Source organism: Canis lupus, chromosome 13 (genome assembly GCF_048164855.1).
Source record: "Canis lupus baileyi chromosome 13, mCanLup2.hap1, whole genome shotgun sequence".
NCBI lineage: Eukaryota > Metazoa > Chordata > Mammalia > Carnivora > Canidae > Canis > Canis lupus.
Window position 1 is genome coordinate 28,448,972 of NC_132850.1, and position 25,985 is coordinate 28,474,956.

Below are 25,985 nucleotides of genomic sequence, written 5' to 3' on the forward strand. Positions count from 1 at the left end.
AGTCAGACACTTAACAGACTGTACCACCCAAGCACCCTTACATATGCATTTTATTTTATTTTATTTTTAAAGATTTTATTTATTTATTCATAAGAGACACACAGAGAGAGGCAGAGACAAAGGCAGAGGGAGAAGCAGATTCCATGCAGGGAGCCCGATGTGGGACTCAATCCTGGGACTCCAGGATCACACCCTGGGCTGAAGGTAGGCACTAAACCGCTGAGCCACCCAGGGATCCCTACATATGCATTTTAAGTGAGAATTTTCTCAAGGGGCTAACCGATATAGTAATGTGACTACAAGATTGATTAAAATCTCTCTGGAAACATTGCTGTTTCTGTATTGAAATAACAACCATTTTCTCCATCATTGCCAAATGAATTAGATAACATAAATTAATTTTATCTTCCATTCTTATATTCCAACTCATTCTTTACCAGCCCCACTCTCCTGCTCACATGTAACTTGCTCCTTCTTGTTTTTTGGCTTTACTGCTTCCAACTAGATGTTTCTTTCTGTCCTTATATTATCTATTCATGTTTCTCAGGCTCCCAACAAAGCTTTTCTAGGAAACCTTTCCTTATTAACCATACCTGGCCTTAATCAATCCTTTCTGTGCATTCTCTCAAGCACTGAAGTATTCTGTGTGATGCACACTAAATCAAACTTCTTAATATGTCATTGATGTATTAGTGCTTGGGACGCCTGGGTGGCTCAGCGGCTGAGCGCACCTGCCTTCGGCCCAGGGCATGATCTTGGAGTCCCAGGATCAAGTCCCACATTGGGCTCCCTGCATGGAGCCTGCTTCTCTCTCTGCCTATGTCTCTGCCTCTCTCTGTGTGTGTCTCTCATGAATAGATAAAATAAAATCTTAAAAAAAAAGATATATTAGTGCTCATTATTTTCAAATCTCTTTTGCATGCTTCCCCCCCATCCCTTACATGACAGCTTCTTACTGGGTAGAGGTGTGGTCAATCTCACCACATAACTTCCTGCTTAGAACACTTCCAGGGCCTTTGTGATAAAGTTAAAACTCTTTAGAACAGGATATGGTTTCTGTCTTCTCTCCAGACTCCACAGTGTATATGCAGTTCCTCATGTCCTAGTCTCCTTAGTTCTCCATAAAGCTCCCAGAAGTTACTATTTCACACTTAGTGTGCTCCTGCTGCTTCCTGGAGTGACCAAAATCTCTACCCAGTGTGGAAGAAAGTTTCTTTAAGTGTCAGGCTTTAAGTGTCAGGCTCAGCTCATGTATCCTATCTGGGTTTTGTTTTGTTTTGTTTTTTATTCATTTATTTGAGAGAGAGAGAGCACATGAGAGCACAAGTGATGGAGAGGGAGAAGCAGGCTGCCCATCAAGCAGGGAGCCTGATCCAGAACTCAGTCCCAGGACCCCAGGATCATGACCTGAGCCAAAGGCAGACACCTAACTGGCCAAGCCACCTAGGCACCCCTCAAGAATCCTATCCTGATGAAATCCAGCCCTCACCTCTGTGGCCCACTTCCCTATTCAACTCTCTTTCCCACTAATGATGCAGTTCTGTAGTTGGTAATTGATAGAGCACAGGCTTTAAAGTCGCATGGACTGCTGTGAATCCAGTTCTACCACTTTCAAGTTATGTGCTTTCCGTCAAGTTATTTGAGGATCTTAAACCTCAGTCTTCTCATATGTCAGTGGGTATAATTTCCCCTTCTTGGAGTAGTAGCAAGGATTAAATGAGTAATGCATTTGAAGTGCTTAGCTTTTAGGCTGGCACAGAGTGAGCCTTCAGTAAATGACAGCTTTTCTTGGACCATAAGGTCCTAAAGACCAGGTTATCTGTGAAATCAAGTGTCAAATACATATAGTAAGTACTCAGTAAATGTTTACTAAATAACAAAAGTGAACAACTCTACCACAGGGGTGCAAGGTATCCCCTGAGGATAAGATTAAAAAGGAAGTAAGAGCTGGATTATTTAAATCTTTTTCAGATTTAGTTTTTGTCTTGTTTTAAGCCTGGTATACAAAAGACTTTCACTAGCCTTTTGGCACATGTGAGTGATACTTGAGCTACGACGAGAATTTATATACAGAAGAGTGGGAAAGTCAATATTAAAAGTAAAAATTCTAATTAAGAATATTTTTAGAGTTTAATGAGACCAGAAGCCTATTCCATTAATTTCAGGTACTCTTCCATTAATTTTCAGATCTATGTAATGGTAGAAGGGAAGCATTAGGGTGCTCAGATGACAAGTTCCTTAGCCAAAACACCTGGCAATTGTAATTTTAAAAGGCCATTGTAAAAATCAGTACAGTTGTTTAGAACCAAATATGGCAAGCTTTTGATGTGTTATAAATTGAAGCAGGCTCAGGTTAAAGATGACATTCAAAAATACTAGTTTACTATTGGGAGAATGTCGGTAGGTTAAATTTTTTTTTAAAATAAACAATTATAATTAATTCTGAAAGACAAAAACACTAGCATCTGTAATTTCAGAAACAAGGCTTCGGGGCATCTGGGTGGCTCAGTGGTTGAGTGTCTGCCTTTTACTCAGGTCATGATCCCGGGGTCCTGGAATGAGTCCCACATCAGGCCCCCCATGGGAAGGCTGCTTCTCCCTCTGCCTATGTCTCTGCCTCTCTCTATGTGTCTCTCATGAATAAATAAATAAAATCTTAAAAAAAAAAAAAGGAAAAGTCTATTCATTTCCACAAAATCTCTCCTACAGTGGGTATTCTTTATTTTTTACTTAGACATTGAATAGTCTCCTAGTGGCTTTTTCCAGCTTCAGTGTTGTTGGGTTTTTTTAATTGTTTGTGACTGTTTGGAATTTTATTTTAAAACAAAAGAAAACAAAACATCACAACAATGAATACTGTGACAGAGGCCCTCTTGGTTCTCTACAGTGATACTGAGCATACTCATAATGAGTTCCCATTGTTTAAATGATGGACTTTAAAAGAAGGGGGAGAAAGTTAGACACACTACCATTTCAGTTGCTTTAATGTTTCTTCACGAATGGTAAAAAATACTAAAGTATAGACAAGGAATAATCATAATGTTGTTGCCAATATTGTAAGTATGGAATTATAAATTTAAAACATTTTCTGGCTTAAAAAATAAATCTGGTAGTCCCTGCAGCTCTGCGGGATCTCTGCGCCTGGTTGGAGTGGGTCTCTGTGTTCCTGACAGCAGTGCTTGCCTTTATCCATTTTTCCTCCGTCCTCCATACCTGCCTCTTCTCTCTCCCATCTCTTCCATCAGAAGTCCAAGGGTCGCACCAGAGCCACCTCATCTTCCTCCTGCAAATTCACATTGGTCCATGGCTGGGGCCACCATGGAAGCCACTTCTTTCTGCACCAGGACCACCTCTGAACGTTGTACCCACTGTGGTCCCTGAGGCCTCCCCTTACTCCCCACAGGCCACCGGGGCCGCCTCTGCCATGTTAACTCCCCAGGGGTGGAAAGGGTGGTGGAAGGAAGTCTTCAGGCTTCAGAGCCTTAACATTAATGGCATTCTGTTCTCCAGGCAAAGTTCTGGTTTCCACACCCTGTACTGGAGCACTGTCAGTTTCCAGTCTAGCATGTTCCATGCTAGATGTTTCCTCCTTCGGATGAGTTCCCTCAGGAACTCTGGGGCCCTCCTGGGGGAAAGTTCTCTCTCTCCACCCCACAGCCTCCCATGTGACCCATTGGGGCTCCCAGGATCTCCTGGGCTCCCTGGACCTCTGCGGAGTAGTGGCAACATCCTTCTCCCCTCACGAGGAGGCATACCACCCAACATGCAATTCATCAGAAGCATCTTCCCAGCAAGAGAAATCTTACTTTTGGTCCCTTGGAAATCTCTCACATCAAACCACTCCATAGCAGCCTTGGCAGTTGGTGGGTCTTTGTAGGACACTGTTACATCAATCACCTTTGGGCTTTCCTGTTTCCTTACCCAAGTAGATATGGCTCATGGGTTGTCCAATTCTCTTGTTCCTCCTAATAACTCCACACAGTTTAAAGAAGTATGCCAGATTGTCTAGAGTCATATTGTCATTTAAGCCTTGCACTGTTGTCAGAATCTTTATCTGGATCCACAGTGGGGCCTAGATCAAGATCTGGTTCTTCCCGTATGGATCCACTTGGCTTATTGAAGCCACCCCGCTCTCCAGCACCCGTTCTACTCAGTCCTCCTTCCTGTCCACTGCTCATGCTTCCACAGTCAAATCTCCTTCTTCCCCTGCCTCCCATTATCAGGACCACTCATGCTCCAATTCTCTCCTGGTCTGGAAAATCCTCCAGACTCCTACCCATAAACACCCATGTTCTTGGGGTGGTCCTGTCAGAATGAATTCTGCTTCCTGTACCTGCTGCTCTATTGGCTATATAATTTTCCCAGCACCATTTATTGAAGAGACTGTCTTTCTTCCAATGGATAGTCTTTCCTCCTTTATCGAATATTAGTTGCCCATAAAGTTCAGGGTCCACTTCTGGATTCTCTATTCTGTTCCACTGATCTATGTGTCTGTTTTTGTGCCAGTACCACACTGTCTTGATGACCACAGCTTTGTAGTACAACCTGAAATCTGGCATTGTGATGCCCCCAGATATGGTTTTCTTTTTTAAAATTCCCCTGGCTATTCGGGGTCTTTTCTGATTCCACACAAATCTTAAAATAATTTGTTCTAACTCTCTGAAGAAAGTCCATGGTATTTTGATAGGGATTGCATTAAACGTGTATATTGCCCTGGGTAACATTGACATTTTCACAATATTAATTCTGCCAATCCATGAGCATGGAATATTTTTCCATCTCTTTGTGTCTTCCTCAATTTCTTTCAGAAGTGTTCTATAGTTTTGAGGGTATAGATCCTTTACATCTTTGGTGAGGTTTATTCCTAGGTATCTTATGCTTTTGGGTGCAATTGTAAATGGGATTGACTCCTTAATTTCTCTTTCTTCAGTCTCATTGTTAGTGTATAGAAATGCCACTGACTTCTGGGCATTGATTTTGTATCCTGCCACGCTACCGAATTGCTGTATGAGTTCTAGCAATCTTGGGGTGGAGACTTTTGGGTTTTCTATGTAGAGTATCATGTCATCGGCGAAGAGGGAGAGTTTGACTTCTTCTTTGCCAATTTGAATACCTTTAATGTCTTTTTGTTGTCTGATTGCTGAGGCTAGGACTTCCAGTACTATGTTGAACAGCAGTGGTGAGAGTGGACATCCCTGTCTTGTTCCTGATCTTAGGGGAAACGCTCCCAGTGCTTCCCCATTGAGAATGATATTTGCTGTGGGCTTTTCATAGATGGCTTTTAAGATGTCGAGGAATGTTCCCTCTATTCCTACACTCTGAAGAGTTTTGATCAGGAATGGATGCTGTATTTTGTCAAATGCTTTCTCTGCATCCAATGAGAGGATCATATGGTCCTTGGTTTTTCTCTTGCTGATATGATGAATCACATTGATTGTTTTACGGGTGTTGAACCAGCCTTGTGTCCCAGGGATAAATCCTATTTGGTCATGGTGAATAATTTTCTTAATGTACTGTTGGATCCTATTGGCCAGTATCTTGTTGAGAATTTTTGCATCCATGTTCATCAGGGATATTGGTCTGTAATTCTCCTTTTTGGCGGGGTCTTTGTCTGGCTTTGGAATTAAGGTAAACTCAGAGCCTGGCTATAGGATCCAGTTTGGGGGGTATAACTAGTGGGTGGCTGCTGCCTGTAGCTGATTTGTTGACCATAGATATTCTACTTTCCATAGCTGCTTGGCTGCCCCATAGGTGTTCTGCTGAGAGCAACTGCTCTGATCATAACTAGTTGGCTATTTGGAGGATAATATGGTGGTGCCCTAACGCTGCATGGAGTAGCTCCCAGGTACCTGGGGATACTACGGTTGCTCTGTTCATATCCTAGGGTGGGCTAGTTGTACCCCTGTGCTACACCGAGGTTGACTAGTGTCAGCATGTTTGTTACCATCCTGTGGTCTTGCAAGTGCAGTCGCCACTGGCTGCTGCCCGTAGGCTGGATAAGCAGGCTGAGTGCCATATGCAGACTGAGCTACATAGGAGGCCAGGGTGGTAGTGACTGTAGCAGTGGTGGTATCATAAGCACCAGTACTGTACCCCTGGACAGACTAACTGTACACTTGGGTAGGGGCTGGGAAGGGGCAGATGGAGTAGTATAACCAGCAGGACGCTGTCCCTAAGAAGTTTCATAGACAAACTGCCCATAGGTGGCAGTGGTTTGAGCCTGGGTATAGCTGACATCAGTGGGCTGTCCATAGGTTCCATAAGTTTGCTGCCCATATGCCTGGGTTGTCTGTGCATATCCTAGAGTGGGCTGAGCTGTGCAAGCACTATAGCCCTGCTGGGCTCCAACTTGGCTGTAGAAACTGTAATCTGTGGACATCATTTTCTCTCCTCCCTTCTTGATCTCTCCTTTGCCAGCTTCAATCTTGACCCACCATAACAACTCCTTTGAAAATTTAGCGAAAAAAGACATGAACAGAAATTTCACAGAGGAAGACATAGACATGGCCAACAAGCACGTGAGAAAATGCTCCCCATCACTAGCCATCAGGGAAATACAAATCAAAACCAAAATGAGATACCACCTCACACCAGTGAGAATGGGGAAAATTAACAAAACAGGAAACAACAAATGTTGGAGAGGATGTGGAGAAAAGGGAACCCTCTTGCACTGTTGGTGGGAATGTGAACTGGTGCAGCCACTCTGGAAAACTGTGTGGAAGTTCCTCAAAGAATTAAAAATAGATCTGCCCTATGACCCAGCAATTGCACTGCTGGGGATTTACCCCAAAGATACTGATGCAGTGAAATGCCAGAACATCTGCATCCCAATGTTTCTAGCAGCAATGTCCACAATACCAAACTGTGGAAGGAGCCTCGGTGTCCATCAAAAAATGAATGGATAAAGAATATGTGGTCTATGTATACAATGGAATATTACTCAGCCATTAGAAATGATAAATACCAACCATTTGCTTCGACGTGGGTGGAACTGGAGGGTATTATGCTGAGTGAAGTAAGTCAATCGGAGAAGGACAATCATTATATGGTCTCAGTCATTTGGGGAATATAAAAAAGAGTGAAAGGGAATAAAGGGGAAAGGAGAGAAAATGAGTGGGAAATATCAGTGAGGGAGACAGAACATGAGAGACTCCTAACTCTGGAAAACAAACAAGGAGTAGTGGAAGGGGAGGTGGGCGGGGGGTGGGGGTGAGTGGGTGACGGGCACTGAGGGGGGTACTTGACGGGATGAGCACTGGGTGATATGCTATATATTGGCAAATTGAACTCCAATTAAAAATAATAATAATAGGGGATCCCTGGGTGGCTGGGTGGCACAGCGGTTTAGCGCCTGCCTTTGGCCCAGGGCGCGATCCTGGAGACCCGGGATCGAATCCCACGTCAGGCTCCCGGTGCATGGAGCCTGCTTCTCCCTCTGCCTGTGTCTCTGCCTCTCTCTCTCTGTGTGTGACTATCATAAATAAATAAAGATTAAAAAAATAATAATAATAAAAAGAAAAGAAAAAAATTTAGCCAATATAATCTTCCTAGAGCATAGTTCTGATTGCATCCCATCTCTACTCATTAATTTTTAGGTGAGTGACATTCTTGAAAATTGAGAAGTGATTTGAAAATTTTAATCAAGTTGAATTTTCTCAAAAGTAGTAAAAATGATAGAAATACACGAGAAAAATCCTGTGTTATTTTTTACGTTACATACATCTGAATAAAATATTAATATTTACAGATAAAAGTGAAACTTCAGATTGCATTAGTCTATAACCATGAATTTGTTACCTGCTTCTCCATTATAATTTTTTTTTTTTTTTACATTCAAGGGTCTGTCATGATCAAGGATTTTTCATATTTAGTTTTTCCTCAATCATACTAGCTTTGCTCTGGTTATGTTTTCATTATGGTGAAGCAAGTTGAGGCAACAACATATTCTTGTTTGCTTTGTGTCTGATGAGCCCCATTTTTCCTTTGTGGTGATGGCCTCTTAACAGTTATCATCAGAGATCTTCTTTGAAACAAAAGGATTTTTCTTTTTAGTTTTGATTTAACTTAAAAATTAAAAAAAATTATAACTTGGGATAACTCTACATTCATAAACTATATTACCAAGCAAGCATCTGAACAGTATGAATTCAGTGTCATTTGGGAAGGTCAGTTCCACTTAGGAAGTCACCCGTCATCTTGTTCAGAACTTATCTTGCTTCCTTCATTCACTGGGATACCAAAATGGGTTCCTATGCAGGACAAATGCTGAATACTCAAATGATGGGATCTCTTAGTTTTGAATTTCTCTTATTCATCTGAGTATACATTTTACAGGAAGGAATAAATACCATCTCACCACAGTATTGCAAAAAAAAGCATATCAATTAATCATCTATAAATGAAACGAGGTATACAGCATTAGAATTCTTACAGTCTACCTTGCATTCTACATACAATTATGCATTTCATTCTCTCCTGCTTGATTTGGAGCTCCTGTGGATAAAATACCTATTTCTCTTAGCATTGATAGAACATAATACATTGCCTTAGTCATTAGAGTAGGTACATAAAAAAATGTTTGTTGAGTCAAGTTGCATTCGATTAAATCTCATGAGATGATAGCTATTTTGAGGAGAGGGAAGATTTCTTTATTTGTATTGTTTTGTGATTATACTCCAAGCAATTTCTATTTAGAAATGTATACTCCAATCAGCATTAACCTTGACCACAAAACTTCCTCTACCAAAAATTTTACCACTCTAGTAGAAAATGGGGATTTTCATTGCTGGCAAGAAACATTCACATAAAAACCAAATGATGAGAAATATCCAGCACCTGCTGCCTTTAGGCAAACTCTAAATTAAAGCTTTCTATGTTTAGAAATACTACACATCTAGATAGCTGAAGTGTAAAATTATTTTGCTTGGCAAGATTTTCCTTCATCATCTTGTCGTATAGATAGCTGCATGAAGTGAGTCAGTCAATCACCATTCACTGGCTAGGTGACAAAATTTTTGTACCTTCCTATCAGAGAGTTCACTGAATTTATTGATTGGTCTTCCCAGTGTTTCCTTCTAACTATGATGCTATTAACTTATAATACAAAAAAGTAACATCATGACTCTCATATAAAATGAACATGAGCCAAAACTTTTATTTAACTCATTAGGTAATGAGGGAACTAATAAGATATTATAATCAATTCAGAGGAGATTTTGGCAGTCAGGCCTTCAGAAATGCTGAAATTAATTTGCAAAATTAATTAGATGCAAAACTGCCTAATTTTCCATACAGCAATAATAGGTAATATTTGGTGTTCTGTTTTCTAGAGGGCAGAAATAAATTTTATCTATCTTTCCTGGGCCATACTGATTTGGACTACTATCATTTAAATGTTATCTTCTGCTTTTACAGACATGTAAAATGGCCTAACCAACAGAAAGCCAGTTAAAGCTATACACTCTGGTAGACTCAGATAAAACCACTAAAAGCATATCCAGTAGTCTCTTTGTCAGTTTGGGAAATTTTTTTCTGAAACTGTATCTAATGTTGGAGTGTGATCTTGATGTTTAATCTTTTCCAGGATTCTTTTCTCAGTAGAAGAGCCTATCGCAGTCTAATAACACACTGTTATTCAACAATGTGATTGATTTTTTAAGGGTATTCACTCTTGATGGGCAATATACTGGTTCAGGATTTAGCTAGCTTAGGAGAGTTATTCAACTTGGGAGGGAACTCAAGAATTTCTTATTGTTTCTTTTCTGAGCTCAGTCCTTTCCAGGCAAAGCTGTACTTTCCTTTCTCTGCTTCTGTAAACACTAAGGAAAGATTTGTGATCTGTTTTAAACTATGAGCCCAATGCCCAGATTAAATCCAAAGCTATTTCCAGTTCCCAAGATCAAAACTCATTCTATTTCCTCCTTAACTTCATGCCCAGAAGTTCTTTTAATCCTATTATACTTGGGCCAGGACAAATTTCTTTACTGTCAAATAGAGCCAAGAGTGGGAGTAGAAGGGGAGTTTAAACAGATTTTCTGTGACAGTGTATGTCAGTGGATCACTTATTCTGTGATGAAAGCCAGAGTAGTTCTACTTGCTGGAGTGGTGTTGAGGGGTGGATACATGCACTTTGAGCCATATCTTAGCCAAATAGATATAATAACTCTTTTAAAAACAGCTCAGAAAATATCTTCCTCCTTCTAGTCAGAGGGAGCATTTGTACAGAGCTAGATTTCCAAGGAATCAGTTTGTAGGAGTATAGCTATGGGGATGAAGAACTAATTATTTTACAAACTAATCACATTCTATTGGTGACCTGAAGAATGACATTCCAGATTATTCACCAGGTATAACAATATGATTAATTGCTCCTTGAACCTACTTTCAAATATACTCAAATATACTCAAATCACTCTCTATTTATATAAATTAGATGTGCTTTCATGTGCTGTTACTAGCAGTGGTATCAAAGGTGAATTAAAGATAGGTAAGAATGAAGACCAGGAGCCCAATTAAATGGTTACTTTCAATAGTCTTAACTAGGATATAATGGTCGTCTGGACCTAGTGCAGTTGCTATAGCAAAGAAGAGATAGATCAAAAGTGTATTTAGCAGGATTTGATGAATTAGGTGTGAGGGAGAATGCAGCATGGAAGATGACTCAGAGGTGTCAGCATCTCTGTACACAGATTCTCTGTAAACAGAGGTTTCATTAACTGAGGTTTTGTACGTGAATAGTAGATATGGAAAAGAGGAATGATGTGAAACTTCACATTATTATGTTGAGTTTGAGATGCTATTAACTATTCTGGAAGTTAAATTCAAGGTCTAACCTGGACATACATATTTGATGCTATTGGGCTTATGGGTTTTGGTTAAAACCATGAGTGATGATATTGCCAATGAGGGTGTGTACATGGAAGAAAAACACTGATTGTTCAGGGACAGAAACCTGATGACAGAGCCAAAAAGGAGACTAACAAGTATGAGTTGAGACTCCACTGAGGAACTGAAGATAGGTTGTTGTCAATTGAGTCATTGGAAAAAAATACTTAGAACTGAGAGCCTCGCCTTGCCTGAAGGCAAAGAATCAGCTGAAATTGGGAAAAGTTAATGTATAGAGAAGATAAATTTAAAGACAAAGATTAGAAAAGACAAAAGATGATGGGTAGAGTAAGTTGGTTGACTTTTACAAGATGAGAACAACTCACATTCTGATCCTGGAAGAAAGTAAAAACATGTGCATATATAAATCATTTTATACAAAGGGGGAAGGTAGATGAGTTAGTTCATGCCTGATGACTTCCATTTTATTTTAAAAATGCTGGTAAGGTTGTTGAATATATGAGGGTGGATTTTGTGTAAAAGTCAAAGAGGAAGATAAGTATATGAAAGGCACTGAACAGAAAGGATAAAGTAACCAAGAAAAATAGAATGGCTGGGTGCTTTTGTAGTCCAGCTGAAATGAGATTCCATTAACTTATAGTGGCCCAAATCTAGGCAATTCTATGATTTTCTTGAGTAGTAGCAGACAGTGTATCAAGAGGCTGAGAATACTTGTTAGAGTGAGGCCCAGTGATTAACTAAGCATCTTAGGTGGGTCAGAAATGAAAGGTCAAGATGAGACTAATAGAGTATGGGAAAAAGGCTCAGAGATCTCTATGAAGTCAAAAAGTAGATCATAGAAGTGACAGTATGAGAGAAGCATGATATTAAAAGATAGAAATTTTAAGGCTTATGATTTCTGTTGCACTTTTTTTTTTTTTTGGTGATAAAAAGGTCCGGTGATAAAAACCTTTGATATGAAGGAAGTAGAATTGAAAGCCGCAAGTTCCTCAAAAACTTAAAAATAGATCTACCAATAGTTCATTGGTATTGGTTGTTGCAACAGCACAACCTTGCAATTGTACTACTAGTTATTTACCCAAAAGATATAAAAATACTGATTCAAAGGATCACATGCACTCGGATCTTTAGCAGCATTATCAACAATAGCTAAATTATGAAAAGAGCCCAAATATCCATCAGTTGGTGAGTAAATAAAGAAAATGTGATGCACACCATACACACACACACACACACACACACACACACGCACAATGGACTATCACTCAGCTGTCAAAAAGAATAAAATCTTGCCATTTGCAACAACCTGGTTAGAACTAGAGTGTCTTATGCTAAGCAAAACAAGTCAGAGAAAGATAGAGGACAAATGATTTCACTCATATATGGAATTTAAGAAATAAAACAGATGAATGTAGGGGAAAGGGAAAAAAGAAAGGAAAGCAAACCATAAGAGACTCTTTACTATAGAAAACAAACTGAGGAGGGAGGTGGGTGGGGGATGGGCTAAGTGGGTGATGGGTATTGAGGAGGGCACTTGTGTTGAGTGCTGGGTATTATATGTAAGTGATGAATCACTAAATTCTATTCCTTAAGCCAACATTACATTATTTGTTAACTAACTAGAATTTAAATAAAATATTTGAAAGAAAAAAATAAAATGAATTTAAAAGAGAAAAAATAAAAGCAGTAAGAATCTATGAAATTAGTCCTTCTAGACTCTGAAAATCACCATGATTAATTATAGAACATGGGATAGAGAAAAATATTGATTCAGATTCCAAAAACTTTCATCAATATGAAGGGGTAACTATAAGCTTTTTAAATTATTGTAAAGAGCAAAAATAGAGAATAATATATTCAGAGGTTGGGAAATCCAAATAGAGAACATTACAATATTACATGAGAGTAGAGAATAAGAGTTTAAGAATCAATAATGGTAATGACCCTTCCAGACCTTATAACATGTAGAAAAACAAATATTTTCTTTTGGGGAAAGATTTAAGAATTTTCTTCTAGTAAGAGAGGTAGAAAGACTTTGGCTTTTTATTTTGTTTTATAAATATTTTTAAATATTAGACTAGTAATTCATTAGGCATATTTGAAAGGTGTGAGAAGAGGGGTGAAGGAAAGAACAGCTTTGTGAGAGAGTGGGATTGGATAAATAGTATGTAGAAGAGAGGTTTCCATAATGAATTATGATCAGATGTAAAGATCAAGGTTGTAAAGAGTATTGTAATGATCTGACCTAAAGTTTGGAATTCTAATGTTGCCTTGGACACAGGCTCTCCTGGTGTCTCAGCAAGGGAAGCTTAGATAGGGGCTTGGTGACTTATAATTCTTTTGGGGTAAGAGTTGAAGGAGTTTCTTTCTTCTAGTGTAGAGCACAGTGTTTGCCTTTATGAACAGCTTTTAGATGTTCCCCTTTTCTCCACTAACTGTTCTCATATAGCTCCCTATCTTATTCAAACTTCTCTCATTTGAGCAAGCTTTGGCTTTTTCAATGTCCTTCTTGGTGTGGTACTTAGAAATAGTATACACAGTGTATCCTAACCTAAATAGAGAGGAAGGCTAAGATACTCCCAATGGATAAATGAGTATAAGCTCAGCAGAGTGCTGTGGTTAGCTCATTTAACATGATACTATTGGCCTAAATTGAAATAACTTCCTATAAAGCCCTACTTTTCTTTCTCAATATGTATTATATGTATGTATGTATGAAATATAGTTAGGTTTGATCAGTCAATATTAAATGGCATAAATCTACTGTACTGATAGTCCTTTCCAGTGTTGTGTTTTCAAACATGTTGATAAGTTGGAATCATGAATGTTAATTACAAATGTAATTTGTAGTTTTTAATATAACACAAAGAGCCTGCAACATGTTAGAAACCTCTTTTCAAATTGACATCCATTATGTGTAGTGATTTATTCACTTACATTTAACTGCACTGTCATCTTTTTCACATATACATATTGTCTAAAAGTATCCCATAGAAAATGTTGCAGATTGCTCCATTAGAGCTATGTAGTCTTTTTACTTGGGTCCAAAAATCCCATAAACCTGCACTTTCTGGAATTTTTATGGTACGATGAAAATACTTTGCTAAATCCATCCTCCGAATGTTATTGTTTTCCTATTTCCCCCAGTCCTTTCAACACCTCTCATAACTCTAATCTGGTCAGTTAGTTTTGTTGAGAAGAGTATTTTGACTAACGGTTTTAACACAAGGTTTCTAGAGTATCTTCAACTGGAATCTGTTGATGGTTTGGGATAATAAAAGCTGGTGTTGAATTTTAAATAGGCTGACAATAAGTATCTTTCTGTCTCTCAAGAATCAATCAAGTCATTTATTTAGCAAACTAATGACTCATTATGTCTTACATATATTAATGTCATTTTTTTGTTAACTTCTGGATATACCAGGCATAAGGTAGATATTGGAGATCCAAAGACAAACTACATTTAGTTCTTATCCTAAAGAAGCTCAGCACCTAATAACAGAAATAGGTATTTAAATAATAGTACTGAATGATAAGAGATGTAAATAAAACATGAGAATATAGAAGACCTGAAACATGTGCCAGCTGGAATTTAAATCTAAAGAAATTTAAAGTGTTCTCAAGTTAATACTACTTATTTAGCTTTGTCTGAAACCTTTTTTTTATTCTCTAGAAAGGTCTGTTTTGAAGCAAACACTTCAATGAAGCATTGCATCAGACCAGTCTTGGCCCACCAACATGAAACTGCCACCCACACCCATATTCATCAACCAGTTCTTTTATATTTTTGTTGTGGTTGTGTACTTGGGCTTAGTATAATACAGTCAGAACATTCTTGGGTATAACTCAGAATGCTGATTAGCAATCAAGTTCAGTCTCAATTTCACATGAACCTGAGGTCTGTTTCCCCACATATATTGTTTAGCACAAAAGAAAATAAATGCATTGCTTTGTGGATGAGAAATCAGGCCTAGGCTTGTTGACACCTATCTGTGGCTCCTTTCCAAGGGCTTATTTTCAAAAGCCAGATCTCCATCCTTTTGTTGAGTTGAAAAATCAAAAACAAATAAAAAGCTATAGGAAACTTCCTTTGTGGAAGAAGAAGCCATGTGTGAAGAATTTTCATCCACCGTGCACTGCCAGTGTTACTAAGTGTAAATAGCAGGAGCACTGCCTCATGATTGAATTTGCCTACAAGTGATTAAGGTTATAAATTACATAAAGAAAATGAGCATGTTGCTAAAATAATTGCTCCAACACTAATTCCACCCTGTTACATCTTGCTTAAGAATCTTTTGCTATCTATGCAGTCCCATCATGGTTATTGCAAGTTTCAAGCCTGGCCTATTACGATATCTTTTTCACTAAAACTTACTCCTTTATTACCTTTCAGAATCAGGATAGATAGATAATGAAAACTTAAATTACTCCCATTGGTAATTCTGTTGTTTACAAGGTAGTCAAAAGCTACAGAATTTTATTGGTATGTTTAAAAAGCCATATGAAAGAATTAAATTTATATGTTTTTATGCTAGCGGCTCTATTACAATGTTCTTTTTCAGTTTCTGTGGAAAGGCCTTTCATCAACAGAACTACAAAATTAGGAGACATTCTGCAGGGAAATAAATTCCTTTCATGTTTTAAGTACTAGAGTGATTTACAGCTCTCCACTGAGATGAAGGTACTCAAATAATCCCTCCCACCCATCTTTCTTTTCAAGTTTAAAGTGAACTAAGTGAATTTGCCTTTGGTGTTTTATAATGTCAATGAACTTTAAGAGCTTTTGAACAGCCACCAGGGACTAGGTCATCATTTTTTTTTTTTTTTTTTTTAATGTTCCAATCCAATTGAAACTGCCTTTCTGATTCAGGCCAGGGCTGCCTAGCCTGGATGCCTTGGTACTTTAGGGCACCATGGACACTGTTCCCAAGAAACTTGCCCAACTGGCCTTTCCTTGAAGGTGAATTCTCCTGTGAATTCTCTTGCTCTCTTGCACAGGATTGCTACCAGAAAATGGGATTTGGCCCCTCCTTTGAGAGAAGCCTCCACTCTTTCAAATAAAATCTCTAAAGCTCCTGTTGTAAACATGACATTTTCATAGTAGCTCCATCCTTTGACACTGACATCTGCCCACTGCTCACCATCCACGTCCCGTTCAAATTAGAAACTGTCTCATTCTTCTTTCCTCAGGTATCAACAGATTTCTGGACAACCACTGCTATTTTAGTTGTACTGCAGCTAAATTATGTTTGATGACGAGACATTGAGCTTGCTCATGAAGTAAGACTTTCAAAGCTTGAGACTTAATTCACCAAACAAGTACAGGGCATAACTAAAATAAAAATAATAGTTCTTTCAATTCTGAGATATTATTAGCTGTCACAAACCAAGCAGGCTTGGGCCTGTGTCTCTCAGGAATGACAGACCTTGAAAATAAACACATGCTGCTTCATGAATCTTGTTGAATCTTGAGAAACATTTTTTTTCAGGGTTAATATTATTTAGAAAAAACTAGATATGCTCTCTTGAAAGATTTAGCTATTTATAGATATATTTTAACATAATATGGTAAAAGTTTCTTTTCATAATAAAGACTGTAATAAGTACCTCTGAAAAGGTAAAAGCCTTTCTAAATAATTATACTAAAATAGTTTTTTTAAAGTAAAGTTTATTTCTTTAACACACAACTCAAATATTACCATTCTGATTTTTTTCCTGACATAATTCAATACAATTTTCCTTGCTCATCTATGCTATTGTTTTACCATTGATTATACTCAATCTTTGATACCAAGTCATTTAGTCCAATTACAGTCTAACGCAAATTAGGTTTGTATCCTGGGTATTTAAATAAGTGACTGAATTATATTTTATTATAAATAACCATATTTCACAATTGGGTAAATTGTTTTATATGCCCTTAGATAGTTTTATAATAACTAAATTATGGAAGCTTTAGAATGGCCCAACAAGTTTTTGAAGGTAATGTAACTATAAGTAGAGATAGAATGGTTTGTTAATCTGTTTTCAACATATATCTGATTGGGCTTGTCATATTTTCATGGATAAATGTATTCTCCTAAATCCAAATATGCACTAAACACACAAGTAGCTGAATTCCTAAATTACAGTTTTTAAGAACTGAGCTTAAATAGAAAAGTATTTCAATTAAGAAAAGGTGATGACATCTCCCTAAATGCGTATGCAGGTATACACCTTAGATTTCAAAGTTGTTCCCTACTGCTAAGGCTAGCAGACATGATGAAAATGGCCCCGACAAATGAAATTTCAGTGTTCCCCACCTGGCACTGATCCTCATATTTATTTTTTCTTCTGGTTTCAAAACACTGAAACTGCCAATAACATTTTAGTTTAGGCTGATGGTATAATGTCTTCTGAGATTTTACAGGTGTTTTATGGGAATTTTTATTCCAGAGCAGCCTATTAGAAAGCTGAATTGGGTTATAAGTTATTACTAGTTGGAAAACAGAGAATGTTTTCTTCGTACTTGTTTTCTTCCCTAGAGAACATATATGTGCTTATCAAAATATTATTACTCCTTGAAAACATTTATTCAGCTGAACAATGGCTCTTCTCATGCTATAACAGGCAGGATATCAGAATAAATGCTAATAGAGGTACACCACATTTAAGGAATGAAAAAAAGCAAACCTTAAAAACCTACTCATTTGAATTAGATATTTCTAACCCAATCAAGAAATATATATTCATAGAATTAAGTTAGAATTCTGGATACAAATATGTTTTTTTAACATTGGTCTTCTTTCTATGGAGTGTGGCATTATGAATTCTGTCCAAATACTTCCATCTTTACATAACATACTGTTGAAAGCAGTAATTTATGTGACTTGTAGACCTTTCTACGCAGGATAAATGAATATATGACAATTATTTATTTAATCTGACCCCTGAAAAATTCAATATGGGAAAATTCAGGTGAAACTGTTGACTCTACATTTTTTTTTAATTTTGTATCTAAGTTGGCCAAAATAACAGAACTACTGCTAAGTCATCATTTTTTTAAATATGGAAACAGTAAGTTATATCTATTTTATCATTTATTTACTTTTTTAGTGAGTTATTATATACTTTAGATCTTTAGTAAATCCTCCACTTGGTCATAAGTCAGGAGCACAAGTTTCTTATGTATTCTTCTAAAATAATTTAATTAACATTTTAAAAACTATACAAATATGCTTGCAATGATTCTGTTTTGATTTTTATATGAGATCTGTCTATCTCAATATAGCTATTTTTATGTCTGCATAAAAGGTTTATATTATGTCCTGATATTGACACATTATAACTCATTTCACCAGTTTTCTGTTTAATACTGGCTATTGACTTTATTTCTAGTTTAAATTATAATGTTGCAGTGAAGACCTCTGAACATATGTTTTGATAATTTTGGTGAGTCTGTCCAAGGTCACATTTATAGATAGGAAATGCTGGAAAAAAGAGCACCTGCATTATACATTTTGATAGATATGGCCAAATTTCCTTCAAAACATTTCCATTCTTTTACATCCCCACCAACAAGATGTGGCAGTAATTATTTACCTACCCTCTCACCAATACTGGGTACTATGCAACTTTTCATATGTGTCTATCTGATGGGAAAAACATAGAATCTCATGTTTTATTTTATTTTAATTATTTTAAGATTTTATTTATTCATTCATGAGAGACCAGAGAGAGAGAGAGAGGCAGAGACACAGGCAGAGGGTGAAACAGGCTCCATGCAGGGAGCCCGATGCGGGACTCGATCCTGGGACGCCAGAATCAAGCCCTGAGCTGAAGATGGGTGCTAAACCGCTGAGCCACCCAGGGATCCCCAGAATCTTGTGTTTTATTTGTATATCTTTATGTATGAATGAGGTTGAAAATCTATTTGTACAGCTATAGTTTTTTGTTTTTTGGAAGCTACTCTTTCTTTTCTTATTGTAATTGATGTACATATCATTTTCGTGTGGCTTTGTGTATATATACTTATTTACCTTGAGAAAATGAGCTATGAGCTATTTTTGTTGCTCTATGCTGTCAATACAAATTGACATTTTCTCCTTTTTTTAAACTCTCTGTATCTTTTCTATAGAGAAATTTTAAGTTTTTATGTACAAAAAATTTTAAAACTTATATCTGGTTTAGTTTGGTTGGAAAACCTATGACTTACTCTAAAGTTATATTAATTCAACAAAGTATTCTGTCATTTTAATTTATCATTGGTAACAATTATTAATATTGATAAGTATATTTAATATTTCAATATGAGTAGTGAGGTAAGGAACCACTTCAACCACATTTTAAATGCTGACCACATGTGGCCATTTCTCTTGTCTTCCTCTCTTTCCCACTCTCAAATGCTTCCCCTTTTTTTGCAGTATAATTCATTTTTCTTATTGCTGCATTCCACTTGCATCTACACCTTTCAAGGTGATCACCAACAGAGGCTCTATTACAAAGCAACCCAAGCCAAAAAGTCATCGCAGCTCATTTAGTAGTCGCTCTCTAAACAGTTTGTGGTAGTCAGAGTTTAGTTTGCCATGTAACATCATGACCAATTTATAATGAAAGTAAACAGATTCTCAGATCATATCGGCCACATTTAGCCATTTAGTAAACAATCATTCATTATTATGCAGGCATAAAACTCTTTCTTTCACACTGTTTGGCAAGATTCATGATATACTATTGTCTTTTCAGGGGCTGTTTCCATGACATGTTCACTTGACATCATTCCAAAAAACTCACTCGGAATTAAGCCAGAAGCAGAAATCTCTTAACCTAGTCGTCACCAGGCAACAAGGAGTCATTCTAATAATGGCAGGACATAAAACCATTTGGGAAATGAAATCTTGGGCTCCATTCCTAGACAAAGGCTACAGACCTGGCTGGAGTCTTAAACACTGTTCATGTGAAGGAAGTGTCTCTAAAGAAATTAGCAAATTTACAGATCTTGAATACCTTTTATTTCACTGGCAGAGACCCATTTCTAACATTCATTATACTAATTCAACAAACTATTAATATCACTTATTATGCTAACTATCAAAGCATCTGGTTTCCATTAGGGTAATAATTTAATATGGATTAAGACCTTTCTAGTAAAATGCTAACTCATCACCCCTGGGTACAGGTTCTTGATTAGAATACTACCTCAAGTTGTAATTTTAACCAACTAACTCACATATGGCCACTTTTTAATGCTGAAGTACTTAAATGCCAATGTTTGTCACACTTATCCAATTAATATAATCTATTTAGAAGGCAATTGGGAATAAGTACTAAGTTTTTTCTTTTACATATTTTATATATGAAATTAGCTTGGGTCTTTATGTTGAAATTGAGAAATGCATAAATAAGTCTAAGTTCAGTGAGGAGTGAATGTTACCTATATTGTGTCGTATGAAATGTGGCATTGTGTGAAAAAAAAAAACTCTAGGAAATTATTGAAGCCAGGAAAGCAGATTCTTCACAATTCAGGGCAGAAGAATTTTTATGTTATTTGATAGGCTGTGAAAGAAGTAATAGTTCATGAAATAATTAGTTGAAGTGGTGATATATTCAGTGTGATTAGGAGAGTTTTATTTTATTTAACAGTTCCCAGGACTGCCTAATAGAAGAAAAATATAATTACAGAGTAGGGGCTAGGGAGCAGTTCTCAAGCCCTATTTGGAGAATTTTCTTAAAAGACTCATTTATCATAGAATAGAGGTGATCCAAGGAATAAATTAGTTTTGTTCCATTACATTCACTTTGAGGAAATGGGAATATATTGAGGCCTATTGATATCAGTAGACTGAGCATAAGGTTGCAAAAATTTTAAAGATGACCTATGTCAGATCCTCCATATAACAGGAAAATTATAAGTCCCCGAACAAGAATATGATCATCCAACCAGAGTTTAATAGAAGCAGTGGGTGGAAATCAAATCTACCTACTTTTTGTCTAGTGAAAATTCTATAGTAAAAAAAACTAATTATTGGCATTTTTCTGGCACCAATGATGAAGGTGTCTAACCAGGCTAAGATAAAAAGTCAAGTCTTACTGAAGGAAGGACTATGAGGAGAAAAATAATGAAATCCCAGCTCAGAGAATAAAGAGATGGAAGAATTAAGCAGCCAGTGGAATGTTAAGTCTAAGAATCAGAGAGAAGTCAGACACCTGAGTCCAGCTGCTCTAAGCAGAATGAGATATAGAAATGATCTATAAATGATCTTTCTACAGAATAAAGGGAAAAGTCCAACAGGGAAATGGTGATCAGATTTTTAGGTGTTAAAACCACATTAAGGGCGGCCCGGGTGGCTCAGCGGTTTAGCGCCGCCTTCCGCCCAGGGTGTGATCCTGGAGATCTGGGATCGAGCCCCATGTTGGGCTCCCGGCATGAAGCCTGCTTCTCCCTCTGCCTGTGTTGTCTCTGCCTCTCTCTCTGTGTCTCTCCTGAATAAATAAATAAAATATTAAAAAGAAAGAAAAAGAAAAGAAAAGAAAAGAAAAGAAAAGAAAAGAAAAGAAAGAAAAGAAAACCACATTAAGCAGAAGGGCCACAGAAATACTAATTGTATGTTAGAAAATAAATAAGGATCATAATTATTAAAAGAAAAGAGAAAAGAAAAGAAAAGAAAAAGAAAAGAAAGAAAAGAAAAGAAAAGAAAAGAAAAGAAAAGAAAAGAAAAGAAAAAAGAAAAGAAAAGAAAAGAAAGAAAAGAAAACCACATTAAGCAGAAGGGCCACAGAAATACTAATTGTATGTTAGAAAATAAATAAGGATCATAATTATTATGATGTAACCATGTTCAGATTAACAAGATGGTTCCTTATAAATAGAAACCAATCAATTTATAAGAAACCGTATGTTTAATATCTAACAACTATAATGATTTCATTTGATAGGGTTATAGCAACTACCTTAATTTGTTCTGACAGAGTATGTTATTATAGCAATTTTAGAGTTACATAATTTACTGTTACCATAACAATATACTTGGCTCTACAAGCATATTCTTGAAGTTCATAAACCATTTAGCTAGTACTTTAAATTTTTATTTTTAAATTGTGAAAAAAATCTTTTTATGAAGATAACCAATTCTAGCCCTAATTAAGTACAATGCTTTCAAAGTTGTGGATAGACAACAACATAATCACTGATGCTTAAAAAACAGAAGTATTTACTTTAGGACAAACAATAAAATGATCATGGATAACTAAAACACAAGGCATTTAGTTTAGAAAATTATTTCCCCCCCCCAATTGTTTTATTTCAATAATTATAGTAAATTGAAAAAAATAAAATACTTCTATTTTAGGATTTCAGTGCTTTAAGGTTTAACAAATAAAATCTAATAAAAGTTCCAGTAGGTCTAATACTGCTTTATTGGCTTTGCTTCTGTTGTATTTTTAGAAAAAAAGGGTTGTGAGAGTAAGCAGGCATCTCTAATCCTTAAGAATAAGAACTCTTTTTACTGTATTAAAACAGTGAACTAATCATGTGTCTAAAGAAAAGAAAGTCATCCAAACCAAACAAACATCTTAGATCTGGCAAGAATTCTTTACCTCAGGCAACTAAAATAATGATCTACCTTAATTTAAGAATGTTTCTAAATCTCAAAGTAGAATGCTACAATCTAGTTAAGTAACATTTGTCACTCTAAATTATATGGCTGTTTTATTACAAATGTGATTCCCATGAGGTAGAAAATAGATAAACCATCAAAAACATAAAATGAGAGATGCCTAAGCCACAATAACAGTGAAAATGTATGTGCACCCATGAGGCAAATGGTATCTTACTGACATATGTACACATTCTGTGTTACCTCTAAATTAAAAAAAAAAAAATGAGACTGGTAATGAGCAGAGATAATTTTTTTGTTAGCCTCGGAGTCTTGAGGAAGAAGGGGGCGCTGAGATGTGTGCAAAGAATAGCTCGGAGAGGGTGGGGAATGAAGAGATACTATAACTTAAGATCTATTGGATCTTTAAAACCTTTTTGAAAGTCTAAAACTTCTATGAATAGTTTAGACCTAATATTTCATTAGATATCAAATCACTGGATCCTAAAAGGAATCTAAAATTACTGACACATAAAGAATGAGTTCAAAACTCACAAACAAAAAGGAAGAAAATTTTTTAAAGCTTCCTTTAGAGAAGTCATTTCATTTATTTGATAAATCAACACTATCCAGATTACATTATTTTCTCATTTTAAAGATGAGGTTCCGCTACTATCATAATGTCATCCCTCTTCCTGGAATAGAGAAAGAAATCACTTACTTACAAAGCCAAAGTTGAATATGTGAATTTGCTTTTCTGCTGCCACCACCTCGCCACTATCTTGACTACTCAATCTCCTCTTACCTCCCCTCTACACTTTTGCAAGAATTAGAGCTACTTTATTACTTATTCTTCTATAAGAGCAAAATCAATCATGAAAGTTTCAAAATGTCATTTACTTTCCAGATTTCTGACACTCCAATTTGCTTTAGCCTCTTCATAAGAAATACTGCTTAATGATTACCACATTGAAATTTTCTGTAAGATTTGTGGAAATGGAAAAATCATACAGCCTCCTGCAGAGCCTACTGTACCCACCTGTGCCAGTGATGTGCCTGCCCAAATGGGAAGACTGTTTTCTGGTAGCTGACTCCAAATTTTCTGTGACACTCATTGGTGGACCTAGTCAAGTTCTCCACATCCCATTTTTTTTTTTTTTTTTTTTTTTTGACACAGGCACAAATGTGTCATCTTGCTTTTATCTCATTCTGATTCTTGGCTACTCCTTTCATCCCCTGGGGTCTCTCCCTTATGGTAGGCTCTGGAATTAAATTTGTCTTTAGATTTTTATATGCAGAGGGAGGGGCAAGATGGCTGAAGAGCAGGGTCCCCAAATCACCCGTCCCCACCAAATTACCTAGATAACCTTAAAATCATCCTGAAAATCTACGCATTCCGCCTGAGATTTTAAGAGAGACCAGCTGGAACGCTACAGTGAGAAGAGTTCGCGCTTCTATCCAGGTAGGAAGACGGGGAAAAAGAAATAAAGACACAAAAGGCCTCCGAGGGGGAGGGGCCCCGCGAGGAGCCGGGCTGAGGCCGGGGCGAGTGTCCCCAGGACAGGAGAGCCCCGTCCCGGAGGAGCAGGAGCTGCACCGACCTTCCCGGGGGAAAGGGGCTCGCGGGGAGGTGGAGCAGGACCCAGGAGGGCGGGGATGCCCTCGTGCTCCCGGGGACACTAACAGGGACCTGCGCCCCGGGAGAGTGCGCCGAGCTCCCTAAGGGCTGCAGCGCGCACGGGGGACCCGGAGCAGCTCGGGGGGGCTCGGGGGCGGCTCCGCGGAGGGGGCTGCGGGGGGGGCTGCGGGGGGGAGCAGCTCGGGGGGCTCGGGGGCGGCTCCGCGGAGGGGGCTGCAGGGCGGGAGCAGCTCGGGGGGCTCGGGGGCGGCTCCACAGAGGGGGCTGCGGGGCGGGAGCAGCTCGGGGGGGCTCGGGGGCGGCTCCGCGGAGGGGGCTGCGGGGCGGGAACCCGAATCCAACAGCGCAGGCCTGGGAACACAGGGCGCCGGGACACAGCCCAGGATCTGGCCTCCCCCCGGGACAGGCAGAGGCCAGGAGGGCCCAGGACATCGAGGACGCTCCTGCCCGAGCTGAGCAGATCAGCGGCCCCGCCCCGGAGCCTCCAGGCCCTGCAGACGGAGAGCTCTGGAGCTACTGCGGGGGCTGACTCTAGGGCTGCAGAGCTGCCCCGCCACTGGGGCTGTTCCTCCTGCGGCCTCACGGGGTAAACAACCCCCACTGAGCCCTGCACCAGGCAGGGGCAGAGCAGCTCCCCCAAGTGCTAGCACCTGAAAATCACAACAGGCCCCTCCCCCAGAAGACCAGCGAGACGGACAATTTCCAGGGGAAGTCGAGGGGCTTAAAGTGCACAGAATCATTTCTGTTTGCTTCCCCCACCCTTTTTTCCTTTCTTTCTTTTTCTTTCTTTTTCTTCTCTTTTTTCTTTTTTTCTTCCTTTTTTCTTTTTTTTTTTCTTTTTCTCTTTTCTTTCCTTCTTTCTCTCCTCTCTTTTTCTCCTTTTCCCAATACAACTTGCTTTTGGCCACTCTGCACTGAGCAAAATGACTAGAAGGAAAACCTCACCTCAAAAGAAAGAATCAGAAACAGTCCTCTCTCCCACAGAGTTACAAAATCTGGATTACAACTCAATGTCAGAAAGCCAATTCAGAAGCACTACTATACAGCTACTGCTGGCTCTAGAAAAAAGCATAAAAGACTCAAGAGACTTCATGACTATAGAATTTAGATCTAATCAGGCAGAAATTAAAAATCAATTGAATGAGATGCAATCCAAACTAGAAGTCCTAACCACGAGGGTTAATGAGGTGGAAGAACGAGTGAGTGACATAGAAGACAAGTTGATGGCAAAGAGGGAAACTGAGGAAAAAAGAGACAAACAAAAGACCATGAGGATAGATTAAGGGAAATAAACGACAGCCAGAGGAAGAAAAACCTACGTTTAATTGGTACTCCCGAGGGTGCCGAAAGGAACAGAGGGCCAGAATGTGTATTTGAACAAATCCTAGCTGAAAACTTTCCTAATCTGGGAAGGGAAACAGGCATTCAGATCCAGGAAATAGAGAGATCCCCCCCTAAAATCAATAAAAACCGTTCAACACGACATCTAATAGTGAAGCTTGCAAATTCCAAAGATAAAGAGACGATCCTTAAAGCAGCAAGAGACAAGAAATCCCTGACTTTTATGGCGAGGAGTATTAGGGTAACAGCAGACCTCTCCACAGAGACCTGGCAGGCCAGAAAGGGCTGGCAGGATATATTCAGGGTCCTAAATGAGAAGAACATGCAACCAAGAATACTTTATCCAGCAAGGCTCTCATTCAGAGTGGAAGGAGAGATAAAGAGCTTCCAAGACAGGCAGGAACTGAAAGAATATGTGACCTCAAAGGATATGTGACCTCCAAACCAGCTCTGCAAGAAATTTTAAGGGGGACTCTTAAAATTCCCCTTTAAGAAGAAGTTCAGTGGAACAATCCACAAAAACAAGGACTGAATAGATATCATGATGTCACTAAACTCATATCTTTCAATAGTAACTCTGAACGTGA

General features: G+C 38.2%; 2 long non-coding RNA genes and 1 pseudogene across 3 annotated transcripts in view; 2 read left to right on the forward strand and 1 right to left on the reverse strand.

Moving 5' to 3' along the window:
• The window catches only part of LOC140602823 (uncharacterized), a 290,185-nt gene that overhangs the window by 216,213 nt on the left and 47,987 nt on the right, over window positions 1–25,985 (forward strand). The gene's annotated exons all lie outside the window — the stretch shown is intronic.
• On the reverse strand, window positions 3,077–6,382 carry LOC140603220 (RNA-binding protein EWS pseudogene; annotated as a pseudogene).
• LOC140602181 (uncharacterized) lies at window positions 13,125–21,298 on the forward strand. 2 transcript variants are annotated; one of them, XR_012005153.1, is made up of 4 exons: window positions 13,125–13,190; window positions 15,408–15,526; window positions 16,036–16,125; window positions 19,570–21,298. It is a non-coding gene; the product is annotated as an uncharacterized lncRNA (long non-coding RNA). The 2 variants fall into 2 exon arrangements; XR_012005152.1 differs by lacking the exon at window positions 19,570–21,298 and having other exon boundaries at window positions 16,036–16,278.